Source organism: Pelodiscus sinensis, chromosome 2, assembly GCF_049634645.1.
Source record: "Pelodiscus sinensis isolate JC-2024 chromosome 2, ASM4963464v1, whole genome shotgun sequence".
Classification (NCBI taxonomy): domain Eukaryota; kingdom Metazoa; phylum Chordata; order Testudines; family Trionychidae; genus Pelodiscus; species Pelodiscus sinensis.
Genome location: NC_134712.1, coordinates 17,592,164 through 17,607,250, shown reverse-complemented (window position 1 = coordinate 17,607,250; position 15,087 = coordinate 17,592,164). Strand labels below are relative to the sequence as shown.

Sequence of the window (15,087 nt, the reverse complement as noted above, 5' to 3'; positions counted from 1 at the left end):
TGTGCTGAGGTGGCAGCTGTTTGTAGAGAGCTAGCTGTCCAGGCCTACCCCACTAGTGGTAGGGGGCGGGCTGGCGGGGTGACCCACTGATGGCTGGCCCAGGGCAGGGATCAGGGCTCATCTACCCCACACTCAAATCCTGTCCAGGCTGGGGATGCTGTTACCTCACAGGGGGTATGTCTACACTACCCTGCTAGTTCGAACTAGCGGGGTAATGTATGCATACCGAACTTGCTAATGAAGCCCGGGATTTGAATTTCCCGGGCTTCATTAGCAGAAAGCCGGCGCCGCCATTTTTAAAAGCCGGCTAGTGCGAACCCTGTGCCGCGCGGCTACACGCGGCACGGGCTAGATAGTTCGAACTACGTTCCACGAGGAATACAGATAGTTCGGAATGGCTACATAGTTCGAACTATCTAGCCCGTGTCGCGTGTAGCCGCGCGGCACGGGGTTCGCACTAGCCGGCTTTTAAAAATGGCGGCGCCGGCTTTATGCTAATGAAGCCCGGGAAATTCAAATCCCGGGCTTCATTAGCAAGTTCGGTATGCATACATTACCCCCCTAGTTCGAACTAGCGGGGTAGTGTAGACATACCCAGGGAGAGCAGGGGTAGCACTGCCAATATGGCAATGAGGAACCACCATGTGCCACACAAGAAAGACTGTAATTTTTTTTTGAAATTGTGTGCGGGTTTTTTTTTTCTTAGTAAGAGAACCAAGCAGCAGCTAGCTACAATAGCCCTGAAATGGAGTACGTTGTACACAGTGAAAGCAAAGAGATCCTAAAGCCATAGAAAAATTCAAAGGGTAGTCCTTGGACCAGTTTCTTTCCCTGCAAAAGAAGGCCAACAATGAGAGGAGGCACACACAAGAAAATCAGCATGGTTAAGATCAAAGTGCCTTGCAGATCTAGCATGGATTTTCCATCCCCCCTGCCCCCAACCCAGACTGGCAGTGGCTTAAGTGACGGTGTACACTCAAGTTCCACAGAACTCTGTATACCTCACCCTTGGAACGATCACAGTGTATGGTAAATAATTCTCACTTTTTAACCTGGACTTTAAGCCATATTGGGGCAATGAAGAGTAGGGTACATAGGCCTCTTGAGACATGGCGATATTCATAGAGGACCTAACACAGCAGGGTCCTCACTGAAGCCTCTAGAAGCTGTTATAATATCAGCAATACTGATCTTCCTACTTGTCAGGTGTTCAAACACTGAGAGTCATGAGACTGTCTTAAAAAATGAGACTAAAACAATTACACATTTTTGGGTCTTTATTTGAGTTCTGGTTTTCAGGCTGCTAAGGTGTTTTCTTGATTTTCTCCATGCTCATTATAGCTAGAACCGTACCAAAGTGGGGATAGAGGGACGAGAACAAAAGCTGACCAGCTCATGTAACCGCAAGACTCCAGAACCTGGGGCGTTAGGCTAAAAATTGTGCAACTTGTAATGACGTCACAAGAGTTGGTAAGGCCACCAGGGAAAGTCTCCCCATCCCTGAACTACTACATAGGAACATATCCACAAAGTGTCAGTTGCTTTCAAACACCAAGGTATGAGCTGGATGCTGCTGCTGATGGTTGTTGCCCTGGAGGGTATGATCTATAGTCAACATATTTAATCAAGTACAAATGGGTCCATGCTATTTGTCCTTGCTGGCCTTCCCTCCCCCTGCTCCCTACCTTGGGGACCTCCTGCTCTGTGAGAATATTAAAGTAAATATCTAGTCTCAGATTTCACAGTGCAGTAATTACAGAATAAAGAGATCACATTTCCACATCTCGTAATTTGCATTACTTCAGTCTCGGCTCAGTGATGTGAACAGACACGCTCCAAAAAACAGCTGAAGCTCGGTGCACAGAGTTGGCTCCACCGCAGGAGAGCTGCCTCATTGCAGACACTCTGCACTGCTTGACGCAAACAGTCAAAGGATTGGGGGGGAGGGACAATTTCTCACGTGAAGCCAAAAAACTAACTTTCTGATTGCAAATCAGGCCGATAGCCAGCCAAGCAATGCTACATAGGGAAATGGGGAGGGAATATGACAGTGGGAGCAGCCCCATCTCACCAGGAAACTGATTCAAACACAATTAAAGTCACTGGAGGGAAATACTCCCATTGACAAAATAGGGATCGACTCAAAACCTGCTGCCTAAACAAACTATTTTTTACCTGTAAGGTAAATTGTATAATTGTAAAATTATAGAACTCAACAAGTACTACAGAAATTACTCTGAAAACCTGCTGGATGTAGCAAAGAACAAATGGTGCCTCTTCCTTAGACAACCGGTATAATCCCACTATATTGCACAGCAGGGCTGTAATTCCATACTCAGCTCTACAGGGCCATTCACCATGATTAAATTCTGCAGGTGTTAGATACAAATTCTTGTGTCAGATGGGGGTGAGACTGGCTCCTTCCACTTATGGGAGAATCCAGGGACCAAACCCTAAAACAATCTTATTGCCTAAGATCCATAACGGCCCCTGACTCCTGCTTATATTTAGACTGTCCAAAGAAGAGGACTTTTTCAGCTTCACAGAATGAGGGTCCCCTCATCACCGGAAGGAGAGGGGATGCAATCCTACTAGATGTCTGCTGGTAGGGAGGCCAGCTTCAGTACGTTGTTTTCCCTTTCCAGCAAGACTCTCAAAGGCCCTCAGTAGGGTGTCCAGTGTGGCAAGTAGGCTGCCGACCCATTGTCCCACTCCACAGTATTACTTCTCCTCATAAAGCCCCCTCATAGGGACTAATTGGGCTCAGTCTTCCCTTCCTGTGGTCTCCACCCTCCATTCCAGTGGAGTAGCTCCTGGGGATGGTGATCTGTGTTGTATGCAGAGTCAGGAGCCATTATGGATTTGGGGCAATAACATGGTTTTGAGGATTGGTCCCTGAATTCTTCCATCAGAGACATGAACCAGTCTCATCCCCACCTGACAGAAGTGTTTGTATCTGATTCTGCAGGTACAGTTCACTGAGTTTCCCTAGATCCAGAGTGACCCAGCTACCAGACAATAGGTGCCTTCAGATGAGGCCTCAGAGGGTCCTTCCCTCAGCATGGTTTGAAAAACAAGGTACAATTTCCTGCACGTTAGAGCATTTCACACACACTGTCTTACACGATAGCCATCTGGAATGTGGAACTCGCATAGCTGGCCTGTGGCAAATTCCACTGTGTGAAACGCTGACAGGCATAAAGCAGAAATCGCCAGGCCCCAAATGCACTGAACACCCCTCAGACCAACATGGCTAACTTCTCTGCTTTGTTCTTTTCGGTGTGGAAAGGTGAAGAATTCAAAGAAGTTTGTTCTAATCTCGGTATATGAGGTTTCAAAGGGGCTGGCAGGTGGGGTGCAGCAGCACCTCCAGACTTGCAGTGGTTTCCGTGATACACAGAGTTTACAGTTTGGTTTAATGGCTCTCAACACCCCCACTATACAAATTGTTCCAGTGTCTTTGTGAGGACCATGCACATGCAGCCTTGCACCATGGGAATATATTGCATCCCTTACCCACTGTCTAGAGCTTGCAGATCGATTTGACGCTTCCTGTGTGCTCAGCTCCCACAAGTGTATGAACTGTGTGGGGCTGACAGGATAGAAGAGGGCATTTGCTTTGTTGAGGACATGGCCACTACGCTGGGACAAGGATCCCAGATTGCTGGGATCTGCAGTTTGTCTACAGGCCCATTTGCAATTTAGAATAATCTGGGACTGTGTTTGTATATTAAAGTAAAATATATAGCTGTTGTGAAATGCTACCATACTGCAGAGGGCCTGGACCTTTTCTTCTCAGAGACAGAAAAAAACAGTCTTTCAAACGAAAGCTTTGGGACTCCCATGGCTTGGCATTTAAAAAGAAAAAGGCTAGACAATGTATTGCAGGAGAAGAGATGGACTAGAACTAGCGTGTGGGGAACATGTGGGCACCCACTTGGATACACCTTTGCTGGGACTGTCACATTTGCTAAGTTTTTGAAGAGGACACTTGGAAGGCCTGTGAACCAGGCCTCTATGGTCCTGCCCAAGCACTGAGAAGGGAGAAAAGAAGCGGAAAGGAATAGAAAGTTCCCAACATAACTGCAGGGATGGGTCCAGAGCCCGAAGTGCATACACCTCCCCTCCGTCACACTGCACATGCTTTCTGGGAGCTCCACCTAGGGAAGGGAGCTGCAAGTGTGACAGAGGGACAGGCTTGGACAGGCCGGACAGCAGTTACTCTATCGGCCATGCTCCCGTTGGGAAAGGAGACCAGCTCAATGGCAGACTGCTGCATGACCCCCTGCAGGGAGGAGTAGGAGGGCACAGCTAAGATAATGGTGGGGCAGATGAGTCATATCCCTCCAGGAGAGGAAGACAAGCGGTGTTCATCTCCACCTTCCCAGCTGGGGATCCATGCAGCAGACACCCTAGTTTCCCAGAGACTTCCAGCCTCTATAGATAAAGCTGCCCATCTCCTGCCTTTCTCACGAGGTTCCCATCCTCACCACGGGGGAAGGAGGTTACACCTCAGTTGTCCCTTGTGGGGTTGGACCAGTTTTTCCCTTCTGTGGTTTTTCCACAAAGGTGGATATGTTTAGCCTCTGAGCTATGCCTGTGCACTGTGAACTTTCACCTAGTTTCCCTTTCCCATTGCTTTTCCACTGTATGCCCACTTGATGGCAGTATGACCATTCATTGTTACAGGACGTGGGCTCTGTGCCTCTTGTGTATGCTCTGTGCTTATGCTAGCAATATTACACACACACAGAGTCACTAGCATAAACACACACACACACACACATACACGCACACACACACACACACACACAGAGTCACTAGCGTAAATTCCCCTGCAACATGAAGAGCCCTTCCCTAGAAAGGACCATGAGCTCCTGCTGGTGTTTTAAACCATGTGGCATCCTACCCTGTGCAGAGCAGGTCTCACTGTTACGATGTTTAAAATGGCCAGTGGGCAGTACAGCTGCATTAGGGGTCTGCCCATTGCTAACACCAGTGCATCTGGACTGCTCCTGGCAATGGGGAGTTTTCTTGCAGACCATCCCTAGTGTGGAGAAGATGTAATGGTAACAGATGCAACAATGTAGAGCAGCCCCACAGTTTCCTTGCATTGTGGACTGGTGACAAAAATATGCTCAGTGGTAACTAGTGCAAGTTGAAAAGAGCTTATATTCCTTCCACAAATAATTGAGAGTGTGAGGTCCACCTTAAAGCCCACAAGATCCCTCTACCTCGCCCAGCACTATTAATGAGTTATTCAGTTCCTAGCTCTGTCATCCCGTAGTAGTCAGCTGATGAAAAGATGTTAAACACATTCAGCAGCTCTGCACCCACAAGCCCGAAGGATGGAAATGCGATTTATGACAAAGCAGCCTGGGAAGAGTAATGAAATAACAAGATAATTGCTCCGGAGTCTTTTTTTTTTTTCTCCAGGAAGCATCCCTGTTACATTCTACCAAAAAGCCAGTCAACGTATGTAGGAGTTTTTGCTGTGATATGAATGTAGCAACACTAAGATCCACCCAGCAATTATTATAATCTAGCCCCCACATAGGCTATGAGCTGTGGGCTTGATCCTGCCCTCACATGCACGCTGCTCTCACCTGCGAATGGTGTGATCAGGCTCCCTGGCAGACTGACTGCACTCCAGGCTGTGCGCTCCTGGTGTCTTTTGAAGTCTGCAGGAGGACAGCTGTTCCCATCTTGCTAATGTGGACTCAGCAGCCCATAGGGAGTGTGGTTTGACCTGGAATAGCGCATCTCAGCTATGGAGACACCATGGGCTTGATTCATTAGACTTGGGCTTGGAGCCAGGAAGGAAAAGTGGCAGCACTAGTGCCCTTTAAACCTTTGCTCTCAATGGGTGTTCTAGGGCAGCGCGGGAGCTGCTCTGCCCTCAGCACAAGCGAGAGCAGGTTCAAAGAGAGAACAATCAGAGTGCAATGGGTTCTGGCTGCAGCCCTTGCCAGCCTGCCCCTTTGTTCCCCTGGCACATACCCGATTCTAGGACAGGGAGTAAAGGACTTTCAGGGCCACTTGACTTTGGCTACACAGGCCTCTGCCAAGGAAGATTCCCCCATTGCTGCCCCCTTTAGGCTAGTGAAGTGGTTTGAAAGTGGCTTCAGGTGGCAAATCAGGCCAAATGGGTTTATTTCAATGTAATTTTGCCTGGAATAAGAAATATAATCTTAAATTCATACGATTTGTTCCTGAGAAAGAAACCTTAATGGGGACAAGCTAGCTTGATTCCCACTACCCTTTGTCCTTCCTCCCACCAGGCCCTCAAGAATGGCCTCTGAGTTGAAGGACACGGCAAAGCCCTTAACCTGAGACATCATGGCTTTTGAGAGTTATTCATTAAATGAGAGTTAGATCCATTTTTTTTTCCAGAAGAGGAACCAAAGCCCCAGTGGGGTGAAGAGGTGGCTGGCACTTAAAATCCATTAGCGTTCCTCACTCTGTGTTCTGACTGAAGAGTGATTGCTACAGGTCTGTAGATCATGCCCAATCATAAAGTGATTCTCTGCTACATGTGTCTAGACACCACTGGTTACTGGGTGGAACGTGGGGTGACCGGGTGAATTTCTATGGCCTGTGTTATGCAGGAGGTCGGATTAGATGATCAGAGCTGTCCCTTCTGACCTTAGACTCTCAGAACATGCTGTAGCTTACAGCACGCTGTTCAGTGACATAAATGTCATTGCCCAGTGGGCCGCAGCTTTCACTTCACATGTATGTCAATGCCACAGACTGCCGCAGCTTTGAGCCCTGGCCTTTGGAAGGTCATTCCTGGTGTCAGCAAGTGTGACGAGTAGAAAGATCAAGGAATATTGGAAAAATGCATAGAAAAAAACGGACCCGACCACAGAGCACTCTGATGTGCGCAGAAAGAAGTCCTCCTCTCCTGCATCTGAAACACATAGGTCCAAATTCTGCTCAAAAGTGTCTGAAGACAGTACTCAGTGTTCATGAGAACCCTCCAGAGTGTGACACAAACACACAGGGACACACTAAAATATTTTGCCTGGACACTTTCTCCTCCAGAGTGCTGGAACTAGCCCTTAAGAATCATTAAAACTAAAAGGAAAGGAGTGCAGCTTTTAGAAAACTCCAGCTGCAGCTAAAAATGTCACCAGCCAGCTCCGTAGTATGTGGCCCCTGTGTGCTAGTTACATAAAGTAGCTATAAACTCATGGAAGAGCGAACAGACAAACACAATGGGCATGTTACTAACCTCACAGTGCGTGCAGAGACATGTTAGCAGCACAGCGAAGCAGCTTGCTGTACAAGTGCTATTAGGAGCGTAGTCCTACTCAGCATCTCCCTCGCACTAGTTTCTAATTTTAAAAACACCAGGTATTTGTTATTTATTCCCTCAGGACCAAATTGTGTCTGGTCCATATGTAGGTGTACCCTGAGGGATGGGGGAGAAATGAGAATATCACCTCTTCTTCCAGCCAGAATAGAAGGCCCTGCTCTCAAGAGAGAGCAAATGGACCATTCCCTCCTTACTCCCCCAATTGCAGACTGCAGGACCATAGCTTTGCACCACCCTGTACATTGACCAAGAGAGAGGATGGTGGGAAATAAGTGTTTGTCCCTTTGTGGGGTCCTGAGCGGTATAAAATCTCTGTACACTTAGGCACCTAAGGCAGAAAGCATAAGCGTAGCTCCACTGACAAAGGCAATGTTTAAATGGCACCATCAAGTCCTTAGTTAGTTGGTACCTTTGGTGAGGGAATCCTCACTGTCGCAATGCTCTAAGCTCTCCGTCTTTTCCCTTGGAGCTCCTCTGGGGAGGTGCTGCTCCCATGTGAACTTGGTGCATGCATCCAGCCTGACTCTGTTGGGTGTAACGTTCGTCTCCCATGGGGCGTGGCTCCTGCGGTTGAAGAAGAGACGTGGCTGCCTTAGTCAGGGCTAGCACCAATTCCCGCAGGCAGGTGCTGGATGAGGGTGCTGAGTGATGCAGCCCGAGAGATTAAAGCACCAGCGCTGTCGCAAACTCGCTTCTCTCGCCCTCCCTTCCATCACCAACCCTTGTTCTAAACTATAAACAAAACTCAGCTACTGGCCCAGGCCCAAATCTGAAGCAGCTCACACGAAATGGAGAAGCTAAGCCAAGCTCCAAAACCTCTCGCGTTCTTATATTTTGTTCAATTTACTCCCCAAGAAAGGGAACAGAGGCAGTTCTGCATTACCATGCTATTGGTTCCATAAGCAGCTATGGCCAGCAGCACTTACCAGTGATGCTGCCTTGTAGTTAGGTACCTGGGTCCCAACTCTGCCCTATCTCTAGCAGCCCCTGCTGGTGATCGCTGTGGTGGACAGGCAGACTCCTTTCTAGACGAGTGATTCAGCTCTCTGGTCACCTGTTGAGTCCAGCCCTTTCCAGGGATTCAGACCAACAAAATATACAGGTCCAATGTCTTCCCCAAATAAAGTCTTCAGCCCACATCCTGGGCTGTGTAGGCTACCTGCCCTCACCTCAGGGCTTAGTGTCTCTACCTCCCTCATCTCCAGTTTTGTGGCCCCTTCAAGGACCACAGAAAGCCAAGCGCTCCCTCTCCATCAAGCTCTTGCTCAGGGAAAGGCAATGAAATCAAACACCCAGGAGTGCTTTGTGCCTGCTTCCATTAGACACTTCCTACCACTTACCCTCCTAATCCTGGGCATGGTCAAAGCCTCCCAAATGATCCACCAGAAGATGGAGTGGAGGGTCCCCTAGTCCTAGGGTAATCCCTCCTCCAGGCCTGTGTGTCTCAGGTAGGTAGTGTTCCAGGTGCAGTTCCTGAGCTGCTCAGGACTACCCTGGGCTGTGATGGAAAAGCCACAATCTAGCCCTGTGATTATATACAGATATGAAACCGACAAGCCAATCTGAATGTGTAGCTTAACGTAACACTTCTGGGATTGCAACATTGGATTGAGTTATCCCAGCAAAACCTAAATCAGTAGATCTCCTACCATATCAGATTCTCCCTGCAATAATCCTCAGAGCAGATCTTTCAGAGAAACATCCAGTGTTGATTGAAAAGTTGACAAGGCTGGAGAATCTGACATGATCTGTGTGCCCTGTAACCTGCGCTCTTGGGCAGCCACTCAGGAGAGATTCAGATGCTGCCCAGCTGGTTAGCAGAGTGCCCACAGCTAGGTTTTGTTTTTACTGGTGGTGCACATTCACATATGCCTTGGTGCATGTAAAATTTATTCCGCACCCAGAGGGGAAAATACATATATGGATGAAAAAAATTAGAGGGAACATTGGCCAGGAGCCTTGATAAGTTGTTCCAGTGGTTAATTACTCTCACAGTTAAAAATGTAGGCCTTCATGTGAGTGCTCTGGTCCTGGAGGACCAGTTGATCACAAACCTCCAGGAATGTTTGCTTCTTCATGTGAAAGTTCGGGACCCAATGTTAGTCATGTCATTCCCGGTCTTCAGAACAATCCCACCTGTCTGTGCTTGTGGCTCTTCTCCAGAAGCGTAGGGGGAATATGAGGCTAAAGCAAAAGGCATGAGCCAGTTGAACCAGCTGGGTTGCAAATCCCTTGGCCGGTCAAAACCTTCTGTCCACTAGCACCTCACAGACAATCTACCTGATTCTGTTGATGGCTTGGCTGCATGTGTTTGCAGTCTAAAGCCACCCAACCCTCTTTTGGTCCAGTCCTGTGGGTCACACCAACAGACAAGTGCACAGTCCCCTATGGCACGAGCTCTTGAATGGCTACAGCTGGTGAGGGCACTGGCAGCCCTGGGATACACACCAGATGCTGAAGTTCTGAGTTGGTCTGAACAGTGCAGTACAGCCAAAGCAGCGTGGTTATGAGGCCCAGGTTTCCAATGCAGTGCAGATGCACAAGTACGGGCTTGAACACAGCAGGTCTTCAGGTATGGGTCACTTAGATCCAAGCTTGGTGTGTTGTGTGGGCAAACCCAATGGCCTGTATGGTCTAGTAAAACAAATGACACTCTCAAGTTGTATTCCAAACTTCTGTGCCATGATCTGGTGCCCTTGCCACACCTCACCCCTTTTTGTCCTATTTACTTTTTTGCCTCTACTGAGACCTTGTTGATGCTACATGGGTGGTAGCTTGGGGAGAACACTGGATTTATAGGCAGTCTGTAGCAGAATCTGGAGTAGGTCTCAAAACCTTGGAAACCCACAAGGTCACCTTTTCTCCTATGTCTGAATGGGATTTCTGCAAGTAAACATTTTGCAACATGAACCCTATTCAGTGCATGGTGTTATTCAGTAAGAGTTTGGTCTGACATACTCTTACTTGTATAAGTAGAGGCTAGTCCTATAAATAAGGATTCCTCGCAGACAGGCTGGAGTCCATAGGCACCTTCTGATACAGTGCATACGCTGAGATTTTGTTACTAAAAAAGAAAGTTGCAAAGCCCAAGTGGTCAGTGTTATAACAATCCTTGCACTCTATTTAACCACTGACCCAGTTTGGTAATTACAACACTGTCAAGTCCTTCTTGGATCTGACACAGGATGGCATATGCCTGAGAGATGAGTAGCCCCAGCTGTTGTGCTTCACTTTATTTATTTAATACAAAGTCATGCAAATTTAATAACGTCTAAGCTACCGAGGGCTGAATGAATCGTGCAGAACAGGCTGCAGAAATCCTAGATATTACTTCAGCGGTTTCAAGCAATTTTCCTGGAAGAAGTTTCATGGAACGTCATTAGCTGGGAGTCTTGCCGGGGTTTTGTGGAGGAAGCTTTCTATCACTGATGTATTGTGTCACTTGGGGATTTAAAATGTGTTGTGAAAGGCAGCTGATGTAATTCTCACCCCTTAACTTGACACGATAAAACAAAATTTGGTGTGTTGTAAGGCGCTTTATTTGAAAAATAGAACATCTCATCAGGATCCCTGTCTCTACTCTCAGCGACCTCTCCATAAGGGTGTTTTGCTAAACACTTTGGCTGACATACACTGATATCGCGGCTCTTATAGTAAACGTTGTGGGATAAGCTAGGTCCACATCGAGAGGCTCCCTTAGAGAAGAGAGAGGTGGTGCATGGAAAACCTTCCCATTTGCAGCACAAGTCTGTCTTGCCATGTTTGCCAGCACTCTAAGAACTAGTGATGAACAGCTAGGGTGTCCCTTGCTGACAGGTGCCCTTGGCAGGTGAAAACCTGAACAGCTAGGGTGGGTGATAACTAATCAGAGCCCTCCAAGGCTGCATCTATACTAACAGCTCAGTACATCTACACCAGTGTCTGTTGCCATTTCAAAGGCCAGCTGAAAAAGGATTGATGGCTTCTCATTGCTTAAATAGACTCACCCCCAGGGCTGACCAACCACAGTTTGGGCTTATAGGCCAAACCTGACCATTCACAGATTGTTGGTTTGCGTACTGAGTCATTAAGCACCTCAACTATCACTAATGGTGGCACATTTAGAATTATATACAGAGTCATACGTCATATTTCTAACTTCATGTACAAGAATGATACATGCACAAAAATAGGATATATCAGATTGTAACTGTAAAATGGATATGTTACATGACCTGTTTTGCATAAAGCATCTTTGAGTTATGCAGATGCATATTCACCAACCAATTTTCCTAAAGCATTGGGGGTTTTGTTAGGACTTCAAGAAGTTATCTAGTTGAGGCTCCTGTGCTGAGGCAGGACTAAATAAACCTAAACGATCTCTGAGAGGTTTTTCTCTCACCTGTCTTAAAAATCTCCAGTGACTGGGATTTCACAACCTCCCTTGGAAGCCTAACACAGTAATTAATTAGACTAATTGTTTGACAGCTTTTCCTGATCTCTAACCTAAATCTCCTTTGCATCATATTAAGTTGATTATGTCTTGTCTTCCTTCAGTGGCCATGGAGAACAATTGATTCCCACCCTCTCTCCATAATAGCCTTTAACATATTGGAAGTTTGTTATCAGCTCACCCCTTGGTCTTCTTTTCTCTAACGTCCAGGGTTGGTTTTTTCAAAGACTTTTCCCCATAGGGTATAGTTTTAAACCTATTATCATTATGGTTACTGTCCTCTGGACTTTCTCCAATTTGTTCCCAACTTTTTTTAAAGTGTGTCACCCACAATTGGACAGAGTACCCTTGCTGAGGTCTCAACCTCTGTTCCACTTCAGGCCCCACGCCCATTCCGTCTTTCCCTAAGCTCCCACCCCGCCCCGGGTCCCTCTGCCAGCTTCCATCTCTGCATCTTCCTCCCCAGCCTTTTCCTGCCCTCCCTCCTCCCCGGCACCTCCTGTACACAGCTGACCATCTGATCACCATGGGGAGAGGTGCTAAGAGGGAGGGGGAGCCATTGATCAGCAGGGCCTCAGGTGAGAAAAGAGGTGATCCACAGGGCTGCCAGTGGGTGCTAACCATTTTTTCCCCATGGGTGCTCCAGCTCACAGAGTCAGTGCCTAGGTTAGAATCTGTTCTTTCATGATTTTGGATTGTGTTCATTCCCCCTTCTTGTTAATATGAATTCTGTTAAGAATCTGGTTACAATTTACCTTTTTACCAAATCCTGAAGAAAAACAAGCATTAAACACCTCATCCTGCTTACTGTCTTCCATTATTAGCTCTCCTTCCCTACTAAGTAGGAGAGCTATATTTTTGCTTCATCTTTCTCTTGCTCCTAATATATTTCTAGAGCTTCGCAGTGTTTCATGTCCCTTGCTCGTTTTGTCTCTACACAATTAGGCTATTCTTTTGTCCTCCTCCTTCACAAGTTTTCCACATTTGCACTTTTTGTAGGATTCCTTTTTCATTTTCAATTCATTAAAGAGCTCCTAATAGAATTTTAGAAGACTCTTACTGTTCCTTCTATCTTTCCTTTGCCTCAGGTTTGTTTGCTGATGTGCCTTTGCCTCAGAAACTGCCAGCTCTCCTGACAACTTTTTTTCACCTTGGATTTTCTTCCCATGGGGCCTTAACTATCCATTCACTGAGTTTGTTATAGTCTGCTTTCTTGGGCCTGGTCTACACTAGACCAGCCAGGTCGGCTTATGGAACACCACCCAGCTACACAAAATGTGTAGTTGGATTTCACTTACTTTAAGCCCAGTCACTGCATCTACACTGCGGGAGGCCAACAGAAGCACATGCTCCTGTTGGCTTTCCTTACTCCTCGCAGAATGAGGGCTGCCCTCACCATATGATTTGGGCATACTAGATTTGATTTGATATACTAGACCCGCTAAATCAAGTGCTAGATCAACCTCCAGAGGGATGCTCTTCTCCGCAGTGTTGACATGCTCTTGAAGTCCACTGTTTGTTTTTCTGTTGCTTTCATTGTTTCTTTTCCTTAGAATCACGAAATCCCTTATTTCAGGATCACTTTCTAAAGATGGAAGGCAACTTGGATGATTCACAACCAATTCTTCTGTTAGTCAGAATTGCATCTAAAATGGGTGCTCTGGTTACTTCCTCACCTTCTAACACAAAGTTATTGCCAGTACATTCCAAGAACTTCCTGGACATTTTGGGTTTTGCTGTCTTAGTTTTCCAGCAGATATCTTGGGCAGTTAAAGGATTTTTCCCGCCCATCTGTGGTTAGCCAGAAAATGGCAACCTCACTTCTTGAATATGAACCCTGACACAATGAGCCATTTACCTGTGATGCCTCCTGATGTACGCCAATCAATGCTCCTGCCAATACGGACTGTGGCTGCCTGCTGGCGTGGCTTTGCAGAAGGAATGTTAGAGACAGCAATGGATGTGTCCCAGAGCTTTAGAGTTCACCTTTCTCATCATAGACTGTCTGAAGTGTTTCAGCTACTAAACCACACATTGAATCAGGGAGCCAGAGCAGAGTTACTCTCAATGATAGACCCTCAGCTCAGGAATTCACTTCTCCCACTGATCCAGCAGAACCTAAGCCTGCTGCTGTTTAAGTCATACTTCCTGGCCTTGTCATCAAGATCAACACCAGGCTATGGATAATAGTATTACACCACATGTATTTCTACCAGCTGGACCAGATTATCAAGGGATGGTCATTTGACTCGTGGTTTGCATTTTTCTCCTATGGCCTTAATTATTGCGGGAGGTAAAGGGCCATAATGGACCTTCTGGATTTATAAGCCTATGAATACATGCTCTCCTGCTGAGTCTTTATGGGGAGCTCTCCAGGTTTGGCTGAAGTGTGCTATATACGCTAGTTGAAAGCAGCATAGAACTCGAGCTCAAATAATAAATTTAGAGAGACCACATATTTGATTTATGCATTTAAAAAAAAAATCACACGATGGACGAAACAGAGCAAGAGGTAGACACCAATAATTTGCCAAGCAATCAATTATAAATTTAGCAAGCTGTCTGCATTTTTGTACATTCCAGTCTGTTCTCGTTATAGACACAGCATACGGCTGTGTAGTAAATTTGGAATTCGCTGAGTGAGAAAAAGAAGATTTATACAAAGCTAAATTGAACAAATGGTGAATAATTGATTTAAGTGACCTGACAGCTCACACTGTGCTTGTAAATAATGCATGGCCTTTCACTATGGTGATCATTTAGTATTCTGTGCATCTTGATTCCGTCCTGTAAGATCTTTGAACACCTCCAAAAAAGTAAATATGCTTTTCTAGCATATTTCTCTACTTCTCTAGTAGCCATGTGCTGATGTAATCCAATGAAACACTACTGTAGTCCTTCATGAAAGAATCTGTTCTGTGGTCTTCTGTCTCTAAGATTTCTAAGATGACAACTTAAGTTTGGTCATTCACGACAGTTTTGTTGGCTGCATTCATCTCACCTCATTCAGCGAGATCTGCAAGTGGGGGATGTCGGGACTGCACCCCTGAGATCAGTAGAACTATTCTGTCTGATGATCAGACCCATTTGGTTTCATTTTTGGATTATTTTTGAGTCAAACTGTAGCTCGCAATTATGTAGCACTTTGATTAAATTGGCTCTTCAAGCAGGTCTACATATATAAGCCAATTTATATACTGGGTCTAATTCTACACTGACAGAACCTGGTCATCAGTGGGCAGGATCAAACCTCAGCCCTCTGGAATTAAATGCATGAGCCTCTATTGCATGAGTTAAAAGCCACCTGACTCTTAGCTAAGGCTGTAGGAAACTC

At 46.4% G+C, this 15,087-nt stretch overlaps 1 long non-coding RNA gene across 1 annotated transcript in view; it reads right to left on the bottom strand.

Moving 5' to 3' along the window:
* Positions 1-15,087, bottom strand: part of LOC112545869 (uncharacterized) — a 289,154-nt gene that overhangs the window by 124,959 nt on the left and 149,108 nt on the right. The window contains exon 5 of the long non-coding RNA XR_012901218.1: positions 7,731-7,885. This is a non-coding gene — a long non-coding RNA (uncharacterized LOC112545869). The remainder of the gene's footprint in view (positions 1-7,730; positions 7,886-15,087) is intronic.